This window comes from Arachis ipaensis, chromosome B9 (assembly GCF_059453495.1).
Source record: "Arachis ipaensis isolate K30076 ecotype BB chromosome B9, ASM5945349v1, whole genome shotgun sequence".
Lineage (NCBI taxonomy): Eukaryota > Viridiplantae > Streptophyta > Magnoliopsida > Fabales > Fabaceae > Arachis > Arachis ipaensis.
The window spans coordinates 146,657,277-146,663,276 of record NC_142444.1 but is presented as its reverse complement, the minus strand read 5'-3'; positions in this window follow the sequence as shown (position 1 = coordinate 146,663,276).

Below are 6,000 nucleotides of genomic sequence, written 5' to 3'. Positions count from 1 at the left end.
GAATAAAAATTTAAACACAAAAAAACCAAAGCTCTGATACCACTGAAGAATTACCATGTGTTCATAACATGCAGCAGAAGAAAAAGAAAGTAATCCTTAAAGATCTATTTTATGCTTAAACTTTATTCCAATAATATAAATGTAATATATAGATCAGATCTAAATACCTTTAGACGCTTTAGTAAAAATCACTTTCTCCTTCGATGGTACGAAGGCGCTATGCGTATCCACACCGAGACCAACCTTTGCTGTCAACTCCTTGACCAATGGACATCTGATCTAAATTGAGAAACCTCTTGCAACTCTTTGCACGCAATAAAATTCTTCTCCAAGAATCAGGCTCACATATATTTATGTGTGTAAAGGTAACGGAATAAAACTCTTGTTATTCTCATCTGTCTATTCCTTCACTCTTGGCATACATATATATAGTATGAGTGATGGTTATCAGTGGCTAAGAGAAGGGGGTTGAATCTTCGCCCCCTTTTTGCTTGATAATACTTGCTGGCCTTTGAAATCACTTCTGGAAACTTTTTGTCTTTTTATCTCGTAACTAGCCACGAGATTTTTTCTTTTGTCTCGTTCCCAGCCACGAGACTTTTCTTTTTGTCTCGTCAGTCAGCACAAGATATTTTCAGTTTTATCTCCTGGGCAGCAGAAACAGAAATAGAGTAGAAGAAAGAGAGAATTACACCAAGATATATCCTGGTTCAGCTGCTAAGTGCAAGGCAGCCTACATCCAGACTCCATCACAATAATGATGGAATTTCACTATAATCATCCTTGATTACAAACACCAATTCTCCCTAGGAACTACCCTCCTTCCTATCCGGGACAAGTCCAGAATCTAAACCCAAACTGAACTTGACTTGGTCACTGCCAAGCTTTCAACTGTAAAGTGCTAACCCAACTTACAAGAGGATTCCCACAGAATCATGAAACACAACACAGATGTACAAAGGACATCTAAGGACATCTATGGCTTTTTCTTTTAATTTTGCACTCTCTGTCTTTTTTCGCTCTATGGCTTTTTCATACAAACCTCACTGTTTGCCTTTTCCATGAGACTCAAGACATGACAAAATTAAACAGAAAATTACAAAATGAAGAACATTGAAGGAGAAGAAATTCTGTCAGCTTAGAGAGTTATGAGAACTCTGTGCTCACTCTTTTCTTTTCCTTGAATCAAACCCTGACTGTTCACCCTTACTTATAGGGAGAAGCCTTCAAGGTTGAAACCAAACAAACCAAGCCAATCTTCTTCTTCTTCAACTTGAACCGGTTCGGCCAGAGAGAGAGAAGAGATAACTCATGCAAAACCTAACATGCAATTATCTCTAGTCCTTCCTTGGTCACCATTCTTCATCAATCCGAGCCCTTCATCCTTGCCTTGCTCTCCAAGATGAACTTCTGGCCCTTGATGCTTCATGATGATGGTAGCTTCATCTGCTCCAATCTCTGCCTCCTCCATCACATAGCCACTCTAGCTACCTCCTGTGGTGGCTAAGCAGAATCAGAGACAAGCCATCCTCTCCAAGGATCTTCTTCTCTGACCGAAATCTTCACTTCCATTTTTGGTATGGAGGAGCCAAGATCTCTTCACAAAATCTAACCACAAGTGAATGAGAATCTTAGCCACAGCATACTTTATGTTTTCTTTTTCTTGTCATCATTGTGATGGTCTTGTTGCTTGCACCAACTTCTTTTCGGTGGCTAGGTGTAGCTTCCATGGTTGCTGGGTAATGACCGAAAGAGAAGAAGGAAAGATGAGAGAGAAGATAGAGTTAGAAGAAAAATAATTAATTGAAATAGAACAAATTAATTGAAATGGGATTGCTTTTACTTCCCTTGCTGAGTAGCGTGTTGCATTAAACCAATCAATCATGTCAATCATACTTTCTCTCTCATTTATATTTCCAATGCTAACAAATTAAATTTTGAAATCCATCCCACAATAAGAAATGGAATCCGTTGAAAGCATGAAGCCAAATTACTTTCTTTTAATAGGTTTCGGACCAAGCATTGGATCTTTTTCCATCAAAGTTAATTTGGGCTAATTAGGATCAATTCTGGCCCAATAACAAGAATAATAATTCAGCCGCAATAATCAAAGTATTTTTGCATCAATGCTAAATGTATTTATAAAACACTTGGGCTTGCAACATTTTTTTTATTTTTGGCCAAATGTTAAATCTGCATAGCAAAGATTAATTTAATCACTATATATGAATTAATATCTTTGCAATTAATTAAATTAATAATGTTTAGTCATCACATATGTTAATTTAGAGTTTTCCAAATTCATCAATGAGATTTGTTACTGATTTTAAATTTGAATCTCAATTCAAATTTAAATCATATCTTAAAATTCTAAATCTAAATCTTTCAAATTTATGAATCATATCATAACTCAATTTGAAACAGAATCAGTTAGGATCTCATCCAAATTTAGAATTCAAATTTAGAAATAGAATAACTAATTATTCTCAAATCTTATTTAATATTCTCAATTATCATACTATTATTATATTCTTGGTGCTAGCAAAAAAATATAATAATATTTTATCTGAATTAATATAATTATTTATTTGATCAAATCAAAATAATAATTAAATAATTCTATAGCAAAGATTAGAACACTCGTTAGTGTGTGACCCCATAGGTTCAATACTAAGCGGGTAGTAAATTAGTCATACTAAATTTACTAATCAAGGTTGGTGTCTAGCAACACTCCTCAACGACCCGATAATATGAAGTAATATATTTTTACTAAGAACCTCAGAAGAACAAAGTATAATTCCTTCCATCTTTCCAGCTCTTGGTTAACCCTTAGAGTATGGTTTAATTGTCAAACTCTAACTTATTACCATTATTATAATAAACTGTGAATGACCTAAGAAACTCATTTCTTCATTCATTCAATCTCCTTGGCCAAGGTTTTATTCATCTCAGTCATTATAATCATAGAGCTCAAACTCTTTACCGAGAGTTGACGGATTCCTTATTAACTAATCATTAATTCTACAAGTATTTAAATCATACCCAATATCCATTCAACTAGCACCCTAGGGTATTAGGTGTCCGGAATCAAAGTATAATAAATACATTGTTAATTACTATGATAGTCGCAGGTAGAGGTGGAAACAGGCCAGGCCAGGCCAGGCTTTACTCTTAACAGGCCAGGCCTGTAATAGAGTATATTGGCTTTAGCCTGGCCTGTAGCCTGATATAGGCTTTTTAATGAGTACTGAGCCTGGCCTGTTGTTAAATTTGGCCTGGCCTGAAGCCTGTCACTAGGCCTGTTTTTTTTTTAATAATAATTAAATTTATGAATAATATTGATACAAAATACAAATATATAACTAAAGAGACAAATGGCTGACTGGATAAAGGTATTTTCATAAGATAGAAGACCTAAGTTCAAATCCTTCTAATAGCATTTTTACTAGTATAATAAAACTCTTTATATATATTTGCAGGCTCAGGCCGGCCTGACAGGCCCAACAGGCTATTTCAAAAGCCTAGCCCTGGCCTTTTAAAGAATATAGGCTTTTTTAGTAGCCTGAGCCTGGGCCTATTTCCTATCAGGCCAGGCCAGGTCAGGCCGAACACAGGCCAGGCTGCAGGCCCCTGGCAGGCCGCTTGGCCTATTTCCACCCCTAGTCGCAGGTCAAAGGAAACTCTATTACTATGTTCATCTTGAGAATATCCTATTGACAAATATACGGTAATTATAACCATTAGGAATTCTCAAAATGAGTCAGTTCAATGGTCATATCTCTATATACACCATCTATATATATAATTTAATAAATGAGATCTATTAATCTTCAACTAATGAAGACCATTATATATATATTGATCTTTCTGGATTATTTATGTCATTTTCTAATAATCATATGACCAAGAACAATTTAGATTAAATTACAAAAGATTTATTTCTCAATATTATGATCACTATCACAATGATAAATTTCTAAATTTAATCAAGGACTTTATTATATTAACATTTTAATATAATAACAATAATAAATTATTTGACACATAATTGATTGGATTGTGATCATACTCCTTATTCCCAACACAACAACCAGTCCACAATAGCATCTGGATGTAGAATAGAATAAATTAGTTTTTGCACGTAAACCAGTATCAGTTTTCAAAGTTCAGACTAATGCAAAAAAATAAAATGGAAGTGCCGAACGTATCTCATAAACCAAATTAGTTTAATATTTCTAGAGTAAATTTTCGGAGTGCTCCCCGAAATTGACGTCGTATACCAAAATCGTCTTTGGGATTTCAATTGCACCAATTACGTTTCTGATAGTGAAAAAATTGCACTATAGTAGTCCCTGACCCATTTTTCGTTAAGGACGCGCTGACGTGGCTTGATGATGTGGACATTTGGTGACACGTGTCACCTCATGGTTTGCCCACGTGTAACGGTATGATGACGTGTCAGTCAACGACACGTGGCATGCTGACGTGGATGGGTATGCCACGTATCACAATGTTATTATGCCACGTGTCAGATTATGCCACGTGTCGCAATGCTATTTGTCCACGTATCATCCACTATGTCATCATTACATGTGCACCAAATTGGTCCCTTACTTTGCATCAAATGACTCATTTTAGTCCCTGAAATTGAATGTCATGCACCAAATTAGTCCTTTCATTAGTTTTTTCTCATTTTTTTATAAATTTAAAATTCTCATTATATATTTGAATACACTAATTTTAATTTTATCTTTTCACAAGTTATTTAAATATAAGTGTTTTTATAAAATATTTTTAAAATATTAGTTTTAATTATACAATTTTTTTCTAAAATATTTTATTAAAAGAATTATGTGACATATTGATATTGATTTAATAAAGAGTGTAAGCTAAGAGTATAATAATATTCCTTATTACAATTTTTTTAATATTTAACACTTTAATAAATATTTTAGGAATACTTGATAAGGCATTTATTAACTAATATAAATTCATTATTCCCATCCATTTTAAGAATGTCCGCTTTCCTATATAATTAACTTCTCACTAAATTAATAAGATAGATTTATACTGTCGATTATAATAATTCATTTTATTTATAACTTAGTTAGGCGGCTTTTTCATATATTACACTATTAATCAATATAAGTACTTATTGTAACCATGACTTGAACAGTATTAAAACAGATACAAATAAACACAAGAGACAATAATAAATTTTTGGCTTTAGTTAACATGTACTCTAATAATACAAGTTAACATTATTAATTAAAAAATTTATTATAAAATATGTATAATAAAAAATATAATTAAAATTAGTGTATAAAAAAATATTGAGAATTTTAAATTTATAAAAAGATGAAAAAAAACTGATGAAGGGACTAATTTGGTGCACGACATTCAATTTCAGGGACTAAAATGAGTCATTTGATGCAAAGTAAGCGACCAATTTGGTGCACATGTAACGATGACATAGTGGATGACACGTGGACAAATAGCATTGCGACATGTGGCATAATCTGACACGTGACAAAATAGCATTGTGACATGTGGCATACCCATCCACGTCAGCATGCCACGTGTCGTTGATCGACACGTCATCATACCGTTACACGTGGCCAAACCATGAGATGACACGTGTCACCAAAGGTCCACGTCATCAAGCCACGCCAGTGCATCGTTAACGAAAAACGGGTCAGGAATTACTATAGTGCAATTTTTCCAATCTTAGGGACGTAATTGGTGCAATTGAAATCTCAGGAACGATTTTGGTGTATGGCGTCAATCTCAGGACCACTATGGGATTTAATGAATAATATAATATTAAATGTTAATATTTTATTTATGCATAATCATATCCTACTATATGCACCTGCCTGTAATAAATTCGATGTGTCTCTTGTTGCATTACAAACAATTTTCATAGCCTTTGCCTTCTGTAAACAATCTCCATGCCTGCACATTTTTTATACATTTGGTTGATAATAAAACTTAGAAGTA